The sequence below is a fragment of the Carettochelys insculpta genome, chromosome 3 (genome assembly GCF_033958435.1).
Source record: "Carettochelys insculpta isolate YL-2023 chromosome 3, ASM3395843v1, whole genome shotgun sequence".
NCBI classification, from domain to species: Eukaryota; Metazoa; Chordata; order Testudines; family Carettochelyidae; genus Carettochelys; species Carettochelys insculpta.
Window position 1 is genome coordinate 137,229,950 of NC_134139.1, and position 14,404 is coordinate 137,244,353.

The window sequence follows — 14,404 nt, forward strand, 5'->3', positions numbered from 1 at the left end:
TGGAGACATTTATCAAAACCTAACTTTGCCCACGAAAAGAGCTTCAAATTATCACATTTTTCCAACAGAAAATTGCTTTTGTCCAAAAATACCCAATCACTCCTATAAGTTGCTCCTTTATAGATAGCAAGAACTTTCATTATAACGACATCTATGTGTGCACACTAACGCCATCACTAGTCCAGTATACCAGTTCAAACAAGTATAACCTACAAAGCCAAATATAAAGAAGTCTCCTGTCACCAATTGTAATTCTCCTCTCACACTGGTCTTATATCAAATCTAATAATTGATTCTAACAGAGTTACTCCCCAATTAAAACAGTGTAAGAGGCAAATCAGACTAACATATTTTGTCTGTTAAACACAGCAACAATGTTACAAACATGAGCAAAATCTTTATTTTTGGAAGCTACGTATCTTCCAAAAACTGTCTGATTTGCCCAATTCTATGCCTTTCCCTGCTCCTCACTCCCAAAACTGTATTCTAGGCAGTAAGATCATGGCTCTGAAATTTCAGATTTTTTTTTCTGGTTTGTTCAAGCTAGGGCAGACTATGTAATGTTTGGCTTGTTTCAGCCCTAAATGTAGAAGAAGCAAGGATCTCTCCCTAATCATAGGCAGCTGCAGACTCAGAGGCTATGGAGGTTACAGGTGGTTTGTCAGGAAGTTAAAATGAATGGATCTCCCTGAAGGAATTGAGCTTGCCAGTTCATTCTCTAAGGTGGAAAACTGCACCTTAAAATCTCACAAGGGGGAAAAATGTTCACGTAAAGGGGAGAAATAGTAGGATGTGCTGTCTGTCAAGCTGCTCTGTCACAAGGTAGCCATGGTTACAATAGTGCCACTCACACACTGCTAGTCAGTGCTGCTTGATTCACCGTATATTTTGAATATCTCTTGGTAATAAGTGAACTGTGCATAATGTGGGCCTGGTAACTAAAATCAGCAGCCTCTTTGGTCAGATTTCATGGTTCAGAACCTTGCTGAGAGTTAATTTTTCTTATCCTTCTAGTGTTTAAAGGGCCAGCAGCAGTCCTATGCTAATCACTTAACCTTTCTTCCACAACAGAAAGGTTTTTTTTTTCTTCCCCCGTCACTTAGTTCCTGCTGTACACAAATATTTTCCTTGCCCCCTTTTTCTTTGTTGGATGACAGACTATAGCAATGACCTGCTGCCATCACACATAACTTAGCAGGGGATCGGCGATGCTCAGTGGTGTCTGGAGTTAGTAGCTGACACAAAGAGCAGATGCCTTAGACTAACAAACACACATCCCAGGCTATAGCTCCACCAGCAGTTAAATTAAGCCTTTATTTTTCCAGGACAATGGGGGGTCTGGAGCCCGCAGCTGCTATATAAAATATGGCAAAAATCACTGGAATCTGGATGCAGGCATTTTGAAGCTACCCAAGCCTTTCACAACCAGTATCTGCTGTGCTCTCTACTTCAGTGAACATCTTTATATTTGAAATGAAAACAGCAAAAAATAGCTCCAAAATATTCCCTGGCTAAATAGCATGAAACAAAGTATGAGCTATCTCGTTTTTAAAGTAACAAAAATATTAACTTCTGCTGAACCTACCTGTGATAACTGCATTGCAGGTAATAAAACTTCAGTGGGCTAAACTTCTATTACTTATTCTATTGGCTATGTATGAATATGTTGGATGCTGAGAGGGTCAAACAAATATCATTAGCAATTTGGTGCACTTAGCAGAACATATTTTTAACCAAAGTCATGCTGGCTAGGAGCAGAAGAAAGAAGGCAATCCACTAATATTGCTTGCCTCTTTGTCCAGGCCCACAGTTGTTCTAAGCAGTGAAATCTGAAAAGTGTGCCGATTTTCAGACGCTTGTATTCCAGTATGTTGCTTATCTGCAAAGAGTCACTGGTAGTTTTACAGGCGTACCCTGCATGGGAGCACCACCTTGTAGTGAAGTTGGAGCGATTAAAAAAAAAGGAGAAATGGTTTCTAGGAACTGCAAACCAAAGTCTTCACTATGGGCACAAATTTACATTTTGTTTGGATTATTAGGAAACAGGGCTCCAGAAGAGTGGAGTGGGGCCTCAGTGGATTCCACTGACACACAGGGGCACATGCCTGCTACTGAACTTTCAAGGAGGTGCTGACAGGTTGGGCAGCTAATACAAACAGAAAACAGCTCTTTTCCAGGCCTGCACACTAGCCACTATGGATATTGTTGGAACCTTAGGATGTACACAAAAGCAGAGAGATTAAATGCTGGAGTTTTGTACTAATTAACTCAGTCTGGGAGGTTCAGACCCTCCAAGGTGCCTTATATTTGGGAACAAGTCATTGCTACTGATAACCCTCCACTACCTGAAAATTTGGTGCATCTCACATCATAGAATCTCAGTGGTTGCACAAGCGTTTCTTGCCCGAGTGCTGCAGAATGGAGAGATAGGTCAGCATCTGGCTAATCCATGAGCTGCCAATGGTCCTGAAAGGGGATAGCAGCCCCAGTTCCCAACTCCCATAAGGACTTGATGGCTAGTGCGTTAACCAGCTGACACAGGCCAACCATTCACATGACTTGGGGTGTGGCAGATGGGGAATTCTCTTTTACCAGAAAACACTTAAAGATGAAAGGCCAGTGGGAGGGCAAAGGATGAGTCATTACGGAGTTGGAGGGAAGCAATACACATGTCCTAGGCTTATTGGCAGAAGGATGTGCCACAAGAGAAAGGAGATGGTGCACTGGTTTCACCTGAAATTCCAAGTGACACAGAAGGGACACAAATTCCTGTTATTTAAAACTGGGTCTGTCCTTGTCAGAAAACTGTGTCTAAAACAGACTAACACAGCTACCGTGCTGAGACTAAATAGGAAGGTTCACGGAAATGTAGCCAATCTATGGAAATTTAGAAATAATATCATGGCCACTGGAGGGCTCCCATATTTCTGCATTAATGCAATAAGAACTTGAGAATCTCTGGAAATGGAATTTCAGATTTAAACAGAATGTGGTTCTTTTCTTTATATTAATATTTAAATGCATGCACATCCTTATAGCAATCATTGTGCTGTATTTTAGCTATGTTTTTCTTTTCTAAAATAAAGTAATATTTTTGTGATGTTATCTAGGCTCTGACTTGGAACGCTTAATCTGCAGAGCTCAAAACAATTTTCAAAGGAGGCCAGTAACTGTATCATTATTTTGCAGGTTGAGAAATGGAGGCACAGGGTGAAAAAGTGACTTCCCCAGGGACACACAGCAGGAAAAGTGGCTGAGTCAGGAACTGAATCCATGTCTCCGAAGTCCCAGACCTGTGCACTAATCACTATCAAATTGTTTGACTCATTAGCATGTATGTAAAAGCAAAGAGATTAAATTCAGTATTTTGAATTATCAAGAGAATATGCTGGATTTTCTATAAAATTAAATCATTTGTGTACTGAAATCAAGAAAAAAAAGCCTTAAATGGCCCTGGTTACCAAAGCATCTGTATGCCTCAGAACTATTAATGTTTTTATCCTCACAAGATTACCACTGGGTAAGGAAGTGTCATCATCCTCATCATCCCAATTTAGGGACCTGAGCTTCAGAGAAAATAAGTTGTACGGTGTTATTTATGTGCTTATGTTACACAATGCATGTTCTGATTGATGTGTGTGTTACAATTTATATTGATCACTTGAGAAAGATCAATGTCAAACATTTCATTAAAGTCACCATCTTGAATGGCATCCGGCAGTCATTTGACATCCATGTTGACTAACTTTCTTCTTGGAGCTTTGGTGCCCTTTATACAAGTGGAAAGTCTGGAAAAAGACTGGTCAGGTGACCACTAATCTGCCCAGAGACTAGAGGGTACACACAGAGACTCTAGGTTGCTGCCCTTCTTAGCGGTAGCCCATTTTCATGTCATGAGGTAACATCTTTGAGACTCAACACCACAGATACCCACCTGAGGCATCCTTGTACTGATTCCTCTCATCCCAACCCTGATCCCTAGATCCTGCTCCTGTTCGCCAAGGTCTGAGTTCTTCCTGTGTCATCTGCCATCTTGAAACACAGTGATAAGTCTGGATTCCCCATCAGAAAATGGAGACATCAAGGTCCAGCCCATGGATCTGTAACATAGGAGTATATTCTTATTTAACATCTGGAAGGGAAAAGAGAGTTCTGAGCTTCCTGCCCTCACAAGCCACTAAATAACTTTGTTCGTGTACCTACTTTGTGTTACATAAAATACCCTTTTCATTTTCCTGTATTGTTTCTAGTCTGAAATCGATTAAGTGATAAATCCCAATTCAGAGGTCAATTCAGGGGCCGCCATACCAGTAACTGCCCAGCAGGTGTCCATAACATCATCTTTTAATTTTCCCCTCGTTTACAAATTGGTGAATGCAGCAGGACTCCTGATTTTGGTCACAGTGTTATTTTATTTATACTCTATTCAGTTAAGCTTGGCCAAAGTCCATTGACCTTGGGGGAGGGAAGCTCTTCTCCTAACGGTAATATGAAGGTGATTCCAGCTCAGGCTGTAATGCCTCTGGGAGCTGTTTGGTTTGTGGGGGCTCAGGTCACAAGACCTGTGGAAGCCATTACAATTCCAGTAGCTCTGGGCAAGAACTGCTGCTCTCTAATGAGGCTGTAAAAACCCATGAAAGCAATTTGCTAATTCTGGCCCCACAGGTAGCGGCCCAGGTTCCTACTCCGGCCCAGTAATTGAGTTCAACATAAGTCTCTGGCTATAGTCAGCCCAGTGAGCCATAGCTGTTCTGGTCAATAAGACCCAGTGAACACACAGTTTATTGTTCCAGGCATTTAGCCCTGAGAGCACAAAAACAGAATCAGCTTGGATTCCACAGTTGGTAGCCACAGCTTGTGCTCCAGTGCAGTGATCTCAGGAGATGAATTCTGCTCTAGTTTTTGGTAAGACCCAGTGAGCATCCTAGTCACCTTATTGCTCCACAGTCCTGCAGCTAAGCAAGTTCCTGACCTTCACAGTCTACAAAATATTTTATACCAAAAGACAGACAGACAGACAGACACGCACACACACACACACTCACACACTCCTATTTTGCTGTAACACAACAAGACCATCAGTAGCTGAAAATGTGCAGGAACAAGACAGACAAATCCCATGGATGGAAAAAGCAGTGCAATAAAAATCCCAGCAGTGTATAGTGTGAATTTGTTCAAGAAAGGGAAGAATCCATCAGAGGAGGAAGACAATGCTCTGAAAAAGACTGAGCATGAATTGGGAAGGAATTTTCAAATCCAAGCAAAAACCCAGCAAGAAGCTGAGGAAATGAGCTCTGATACGTGGGTTTGCAGTGGTCACAAATGAGCTGGACAAAGGCCTCAAGTCCCAGCATGGTGCCATCTCAGAGGTTAAGGAGCTAATGACACCACAAGAACTGTGAGATGGAGAAATTAATAGTATCTGCCAACACATTGTCTGCTCAAGTCTGTAAGTAGACCATGAAGATCCATCAATTGGAGCAACATGTGAAAGATCTTAATATATGTCTAGCAGAGAAAGACAAAGATAACTTGGTGCAAGCACCCAAATTAGCAGACTCTCAGGCAGCACTGGGAGATGTGGTTAAGGAAGTCAAAAATATCGAAGAAAGCTCCACCACCCATGCATCTTGTAATTTTCAGATCAGTGTACTAAAGGAAAAGTTCAGGAAAACCAAGGGGGTGTAGAATGCCATTCAGATAGCTCCCTTACAGGGGTACAAGTCCCACAATACCAGTGATATGGATTTGGATGGAGAGGCATCCATTGACACCATGGATGCATGCAATGAAGGCAGCAAACCAGTAATTTCAAGATGGCCGTATGCCCCCCAGCAAGACTTAGGTACCAAAGGAAAAGTACAATATAGAGGAAAGGAGGATCAAAACCTTTATCCTATATTGTCCCGAGTAACAACCACAATCGTAAAATATAGCACAACCAAATGACCAGAGACTAGGCATGAAACAAAACCATTCAGGCCAGAATAGGTTTGCACTTTGAATAAAAACTTGGGAGCTTTCACGAAAGAGTCTGCTTCCAACAGTCCTACCAAGGCCAGCAGTATGTCAGCTCTCAGCAAGTTGCATATAGTCTCTTTAATATATGAGTGCATAAATTAAGATGACATTGAAGCATTGCCAGGAGATGCGCAAGTCGCAAATGTAAGGTACATTGAGGAGGTATATGATGCTATCTTCTAGCTATTATGTCCACATGAGACAATTACTCACAAGTTCTAGTCTGGGAAACAAAACCAGGGGAAAGACCAGAAAAATATCTGTCACAAAAGAGTTACTCTGCCAGTTGGCTGAAATGTCTCTGATAATGAATGGTATTTCTGTAAGTGAAACCTCTTAGTTTAGGAGTCTTAATCCAAGGTTTATTACCTACTATCAGGGTTTCCAAGGGCCACATGCACATGCATGCTGGTAATTTGAAATAAATGGAAAGCTTGATGACAGAAGCTTTTGAATTACAGAAGGAAGCTTTCTCTAATCATTGGGGAAGGAAAAAGACAGAAACAGTTAAGGATTTGTGAAGTTAAAATAAACAAAGACAAACAAAGACAGTCATTACCCCAGAACAAATCAAGCTGGGACAAATAACCGAAGCAATCAAACTCAGACTAAAGTTGATAAAAAGGACAAGAATTTTGACAGAAAACATCAAAAGGATCATGACTTACAAGCATTCCAGTCCATCCTCTGAAGGAGGCATTTAAAATGTTAGAAAGACCAGCTCCACTGCCTTCCATCGGAGGAGTGGTTCAGAAAGTTGGCTTAATATGAAGGAGATGGTCAGGACTCCTTAGTACCAAGCTGTCAGCAGAAAAGCAGAGTCCAAACTCCTCCCTCTTTTGTAGTACCAATCTCCAACAATATGTGGAGGAGGCCTACAACTAGGGTGATGTTTTATGTAGAGTTTGGAGCAAATAATCAAATTATGTTATTTGACAAGGGGCTACAACATCCATCATCTTCACTAGAGCCAAGAGCCTACCGATTAAAGTGCTGCAGAGGGTTATAATGGAAAGGTGAGTGCAGTTCCTTTTACGAAACTAATCCCATATGCTATGGAACAATTATGACTGAGCTGATATTTGGCTTATAATACCTAGACAGAATGGAATTTGAGTTGTATATGCACTCAGAAAACTAAACATAATTGTGGATTTACCTCATGGTATGCTTAGTAAAATGTTAGGCAGACGTTGGCTACGTCTACATGTGCACCCAACTTCGAAATAGCTTATTTCGATGTTGCGACATCGAAATAGACTATTTCGATGAATAACGTCTACACGTCCTCCAGGGCTGGCAACGTCGATGTTCAACTTCGACGTTGCTCAGCCCAACATCGAAATAGGCACAGCGAGGGAACGTCTACACGGCAAAGTAGCACACATCGAAATAAGGGAGCCAGGCACAGCTGCAGACAGGGTCACGGGGCGGACTCAACAGCAAGCCGCTCCCTTAAAGGGCCCCTCCCAGACACACTTTCATTAAACAGTGCAAGATACACAGAGCCAACAACTAGTTGCAGACCCTGTATATGCAGCACGGACCCCCAGCTGCAGCAGCAGCAGCCAGAAGCCCTGGGCTAAGGGCTGCTGCCCACGGTGACCACAGAGCCCCGCAAGGGCTGGAGAGAGAGTATCTCTCAACCCCCCAGCTGATGGCCGCCATGGAGGACCCCGCTATTTCGATGTTGCGGGACGCGGATCGTCTACACGTCCCTACTTCGATGTTGAACGTCGAAGTAGGGCGCTATTCCCATCCGCTCATGGGGTTAGCGACTTCGACGTCTCGCCGCCTAACGTCGATTTCAACTTCGAAATAGCGCCCAACACGTGTAGACGTGACGGGCGCTATTTCGAAGTTACTGCCGCTACTTCGAAGTAGCGTGCACGTGTAGACGCAGCCGTTGTGAATCCAGAATGAGAGCAGTAAAGGTTCTCAACCAGGTATCACACCTAAGAGGGAGGAAACAGTAAAGGTGTTTACTAATCAATTTCCACAGGCATTTGCACCAAACTGCAATGTAGAAAAATACAGGCTGAGGTAAAGGTGAAGCATCCCAACTCTAAAGCCTTAAAGCAGCATTGGTTTTCAAAAGAGACCAAAAAAGTTATAAAAGACACAACAGAATCCCTTAAGGGCAATCTCTTAAGCTGCAGCTACACTACCAAGATACCGTTGGAGGGGCCATGGTAATGACACAATTTGAAGCAAGCTAATGAGGTGCTGACCTGCATATTCAGCACCTCATTAGCATAACGGGGGTTGCATGAACAAACTTTGATTTTCAGATTGACAGTGAAGATAGGGGCAGCTTCAAAATAAGCACCCTATAGAACTAGATCTAAGAAAGGGAATGTTGAAGTGGGGCACTTATTTCGAAGCTGCCCCATCTTCACTGTCAGTCTGAAAACTGAAGTTTGTTCATGTTGCCACCATTATGCTACTGAGGTGCTAAATATGCATGTCAGTACCTCATTAGCTAGCTTCGAATTGTCTAGTTACCATGGCCCCTCCGATGGGACCATGGTAGTGTAGCAGTAGTCTTAGGCTGTGTCTACACATGTCAGATCTTCCAGAAGAACACTGGCTTCTTCTGGAAGATCTGGGGAAAGTCCACATGTGTAAAGCACTCTTCTGGAAAGAATCCAGAAGAACACACCACTTCTTCCAGATCCCTAACGCCGGTTCTGTAAGGCCAATAGCATCTTCAAGAAAGCACATGTGGGCACTCACAGACTGCTTCTTCCGGAAGAAGTGCTCTGCCATGATGGCTCCCCCGCTGGAGCCTGGAGACAGTCTATCAAGCTCCTGGGGGGGTCTATGATGCCTGCTTCCAGCAGCAGTTAAATCTGCAAGGACCTAGATACCCCGGAGCAGAAAGTAGGGGCTGTGAGGCTGGTGGCATATGCTGGGCTGCAGCACCCAGCCTGCTGACACCCCAGACCCAGAAGCCAGCAGCCAGATGGACAGCAGCCACCCCCGCCACCAGGCAATGGGTAGGCTGGGTGCGACTGTGCACCCTGAGTTCCCCCCTTCACAGACCTGTGTGTGCAGGGGCTCCCAGGTGGGGGTGAGCAGGGTGCTCTGTAGTTTGCCTGCAGCCCCAGGGTGCAATACGGTGCAGGGCATTGCGGGCACACTATTACAAACCATCAATACAACTGTTTCATCATTAGGCCATACAGGATTCAGGTGATCTGCTGTTTTAGCATCTATCTGTGTATACATGGGAGGACACTAGATGTGCCAGGATAAAATAAATCAGTACAATGCTTAATCTGGAAACTATGTTGGTATTCATGACCTTCCCAGTTCTAACCAACTTTTCAAGGAACTTTACTGAACAATATTCAGAACTGGCTCAGCCTCTTTATATTTGTTATTAAGAAAGAGACAAGAATGAAAATGGGAGGATGAATAAAAAGCTGTTTTTTAACAGTCTCAAACAAGATCTTCTCCAAAACCTCAGCCCTTGTGTACCCACAGCGAGGCAAGCCCGAGCATCTCCAGCTTGCCCGCCTGACTGTAGTCTCAATGCCATCATACTACAACATCAGGGGACCAATTTAAACCTTGTGGCTTTTGGGTCTGAAGTGAAGTCAAAATTAGAAAAGAGGTACTCTGCATGTGAGCCTGAGGTACCAGCATTAACCTGGGTGATCCAGCACTGGGAATGTCTTACTAGAATGTTCCCCCATTGTGCTGAGGACTGCTCTGACCCTGGTTAAATATGTTCTGTCAGAGGATGCTAATGAAGTTTGGGTGTCTAATATAATCCCTGTCTTGCAGGCTGGATGCTGAGTTTGTTAAACAGGGCTATTCAGGTGAATAAAGTGCCTACCTTATTTGTAGCACACATTGAACTAATCACCCAGGGAGAGGATCATGAATTCCCACTTCGTACCATGGAAATTATGGAGGAGCCTTCTCCATTTAAATTAAGGACATCGTATGGGGATGCTAAAATTGGTAACACTGTTTTGGTGACAGATGGCAGTTTCATAAAAGCAAGCTATGTTAAGGCTGTGCTGCACTACTGGTATTGATGGATAATGTTCTGCAATGAACAGTTACTCCCAAGTCTTAACAAGCTTCTGAAGTTATTGATATAGTGGCAGCACTGGGTGCAACTAACAGTGAAGCACCAATAACCATCTGTTTGGACTTTGACTGGGTAATATATTGCCTAATCGATGGGGCACTGCTATGGGTAACCAGAGGCATGAGGTCCGCAGACAATAAATTGATGGGCTATGCCAAACACTTCATCCACACGTGGAAACTGGCAAAAAAAACCAAAGCATCACACTTATTGTTTAATGTGTGAGCTCACAGAAAAAACTCAGCAGAGAGTACTGAGTAGACCTGCTAATTAATCAAGCAGTTTTAATGGGTCCCGAGACCCTGTAGAGGAACTCAGAAAAGGTGGTGAACAGAATTCATCCTGTGAAAGCTGAGGATGCCACCAATGTACTTCAATTGCAGAAGAACCATAAAAGCACAACGAGATTACTGAGTGCAAAGAAGCACCATGGATACAAGGTCTTTTATCATGACAATGTACCGTTTATGGCAATTCAACATGGAAATGATGTCCCTGGTGCTGGTAATTGCTATAAGTCTTCGGAGAGAGTTAGTGACCTTAGTCCATCACCAAGATAATTTTGATTTGGAAAATTCTATAGAAAGATTTTTAACAGTGAGATGCCCCATCACCCACACATACACTCTACAGTTCTGTGCTGATCTGGAAGCCTAGTTTCACCATCTCCAACTGCAGGAATACTTTCAACATGATACTGAACAGCTCACTGACCCACAGCTACCCTTTTACCAACAGTAGAAGAAAAAGAATTCTGCATAGATTCCTTCTGATGCTCAAAATGACAGACTGAACCTACTTACAGAGTGCTTCCACCGACCTGCAAAGGCACAAATTGTGGAAAAGTGGCTTCACTTTCCCCACAACCTCAGCCATGAAGAGTGGAAAAAGGAGGTGATGTTGTCATCATGAAAAGGTCACACTATGAAATGGAGGCTACAAAGCAACCCTTCAACACCACATTCCACAGGTGACTATCCTTTGATCCCACTGAGGAGTACCAAAAGGAACTACACCATCTGCTTAAGATATTTACAACAAAAGCACAGGAAAAAATCTACGGAGACACACCCCTAGAGTCCCAATCAGGGTTATTCTACCTACCACCCAAGATCCATAAACCTGGAAACCCCAGATGCCCCATCATCTCAGATATTGGCATTTGCACTGAAGGATTGCCTGGATATGTGAACTCTCTACTAAGACCCTACACTACCAGTACTCTTAGCTATCTTCAAAATACAACTGACTTTCTGAGGAAACAACAGTTCATTGGTGATCTTCCTGAAAATGCCTGGTCACCACAAATGTAGAGGTCTCTATAGTAATATCCCACATGAAGATGGACTACAAGCTGTCAGGAATAGTATCCCAGATGATGCCACAGCACAACTGATGGTGGAGTTTTGTGACTTTATCCTCACCCACAACTATTTCAGATTTAGGGACAATTTATACTTTCAAATCAGTGGCACTGCTATGGGCACCCATATGGCCCCACAGTATGCCAACATTTTTATGGCTGACCTGGGACAACACTTTTTCAGCTCTCATCCGCTAGCACCCTCCTCTACTTGCACTACATTGATGACATCTGCATCATTTGGATCCACAGGAAGGAGGCTCTTGAAGAATTCCACTGTGATTTCAACAGTTTCCACACTACCATCAATCTCAGCCTGGACCTGTCCACACAAGAGATCCACTTCCTGGACACTATAGTGCTAATAAACTCATAAACACTATCCTGTACTGGAAACCTACTGACCAGTATGCTTACTTACATGCCTTGAGCCTCCATCCATGGCACACAAAATGATCCATTGTTTACAGCCAAGCACTAAGGTACAACCACATTTGCTCCAATCCCTCAGACATAGACAATCACCTACAAGACCTTTACCAAGCATTCCTAAAACTACAATACCCACCTGAAGAAGTGAGGAAACAGATTGACAGAGCCACACATATACCTAGAAGACACCTGCTACAAGACATGCCCAGCAAGGAAAATAACAGAAGACCTCTGCCCATCACCTACAGCCCCAGCTAGAATCTCTCCAGCTCATCATCAGTGATCTACAACCAATCTTGGTCAATGATCTCTCATTCTCACAGTACTTGGGAGGCAGGCCAGTTCTCACCTACAGACAGCCCACCAACCTGAAGTGAATTCTCACCAGCAATTATACACCACACCATAGTAATTCTAACTCAGGAACCTGCAACAAATCTCAGTGCCAATTCTTTGCACACATCTACACCAGTGACACCATCACAGGACCTAATCACATCAGGCATATTATCATGGGCTTGTTCACCTGCCCATCTACTGAAGTGATATATGCCATCACGTACCAGCTGTTTCCCTCTGCCATATACTTTGGTCAAACTCGACAGATGTTGTGTAGAAGGATAAATGGACACAAATCAAATATCAGGAATGGCAACACACAAAAACCTGTAGGAAAGAACTTCTGTCTCCCTGGACACTCTGTAGCAGATTTAAAAGTATCCATCCTGAAAAAAAAGAACACTTCAGAAACAGACTGTAAAGACAAACTGCAGAGCTACAATTCATTTGCAAAATTGACACCATCAATTTAGGACTAAAAATGACTGGGAATGGCAGGCCAACTACAAAAGCAGTTTCTCCTCTCTTGGGGTCCACACCTCCACATCAGCTGCTGGAAGTGGGCCACATCCTCCCTGACTGAATTGACCTCATTAACTCTGGCCTTCTTCTTGATTGATACTCCCTCATTTTCATGATCCTGTATATTTATAATTGCCTCTGGAATTTCCATTTCAATTCATCTGATGAAGTGGGTCTTTGCTCATGAAAGCTTATGCTTCAATAAATCTCTTAGTCTATAAGGTGCCCAGGACTTCTTGTTGTTTTTGCGGATTCAGACTAACATGATTGTTCCCCTGATAACAGTGGGATTGTGTCCAGAAGTTCACAAAGATACTGCAGAGTTCATACACAATTTGATGAAAGCCCTTGAAAAATGGTGGCTGGGAGGAGTACCACCAGATAATTATCAGCCATCAGTGCAAATGGATTCATAATCTGGTAATCAGTGACACCCAAAAGCAAGTGGCACACCATCTTAAATGCAGTCTCAAGATAATGGGCAAGAGAGTTGGTGACAATCTAAAAATCATAGAAAGGTAGGTGGGAGATAAAGTGTTGCATAGGTATCACTCTGACAAAGGTCATTCTCTGAGTCCAAAATGAGTAGGGCAAGTGGCCATGGCCAGCCCAACCTGTTATCAAAAAGAAATCCAGGGAGGCAAAAAAAATGCCCTAAGAAGGCTTAATTCTACCCAGTAAAAACCCTGGAAGTGAAAATAGATGAAACACCTAATATCTCTCTGTTTTCTTTTTTCTTCCAGGATCAACACCTATATCTGGACATGAAATGTATAACATTACTGCTCTTTTATGGTTATTGGTTTATAAATTGTGTAATGGTCGTGGAGGAGAATCAATATATGATACTGTAAAATTAATGATGAGTTCACCCAAAATGCGACTGCCTGGATCTTTTTGTATAGTCATAATTATGCTTTGCCTAGCATGATATTAAGAGGAATAATTCCTAACGCTGTGTCTACAGTAGCCCCAGAACTTCAAAAGGGGCATGACAATGAACCCAATGGAAAGATGGGAATGAGGTGTTGTCATGAATATGTAGCCCCTCCTTAGCATAATGGCAGACGTGGCACTTCGAAAGTGCCGCTTTTGACTGCTCATGGCTCATCTACACTGGGTCTTTTTCAAACGGACCCATCACAGTTCAAAATCCCCTTATTCCTATAACCAGATAGAAATAAGGGGATTTTAAAGTGTGTGGGGTCCTTTTGAAAAGGACTCCATGTAGACAAGCCACATACGATCCAAAGTGGCATTTTACAAGTGCTGCAGCTGCCATTATGCTAATGAGACACTGCATATTCATGGTAGCACCTCATTAGCATCTTTCGGTTCGGTTCATTATCATTCCTCTTTCGAAGTTCTGGGGCTAGTGTAGACATAGCCTATATATGTATTCTACCAAGATGGTTGCTGCTATGTTGCATGGATTCAGGGAGAGAGTAACAAGTTTTTAATGGCTGAAAATGATGAAGGGTATCACAACCTCATTATTGATGAAGACAGTCAGCTCTTCTGGGTCCAGAAGCTACAAGGTAAATGTGCCTGGGAATTTAATGATGACCTCTTAGAAACATGCACAGATAAGGTATGTACAGATAAAGTATACCACCCCTCCA